A 452-nucleotide genomic window follows, 5' to 3' on the forward strand; every position below is an offset into this window, starting at 1 on the left:
TGCAGATTTCCAGTTTCATCCAGCCACCAACTTTTGAAACAATTCTTTTTGGAATGGAAGCTTCCTTCGTAGTTTAACGAAAGCTATGCTGTTGTTTTCCATCACATTTGACTCGTTGCTGAGAGGCGGAACTTGTATTCCCCAGTGGCAAAGTTGATAAAATGTGTAAGTCCGACTGCACTGTATTTTGAGAAGGAATTAGCACAATTTACACACCAGAAAACCGGACAAAAACAAAAACTTTAAATCGGATTTGATGAAACTCTACAGGGGCATGGAGCTATGTAAAATTATGGTATACAATTCTGCGGTTAAATCTGGGATTACTTTTTGCTTGATTGATGCTCAATACAAATGCATTAAATAATTTTTAGAAAATGCATTTCAAAAGTTTCCTGATGACCGTATCAAATTTATGTGTTATTGATCGATTGCGTTAACAAATAGTTGTA

This window comes from Penaeus monodon, chromosome 23 (genome assembly GCF_015228065.2).
Source record: "Penaeus monodon isolate SGIC_2016 chromosome 23, NSTDA_Pmon_1, whole genome shotgun sequence".
In the NCBI taxonomy this organism is placed as follows: domain Eukaryota; kingdom Metazoa; phylum Arthropoda; class Malacostraca; order Decapoda; family Penaeidae; genus Penaeus; species Penaeus monodon.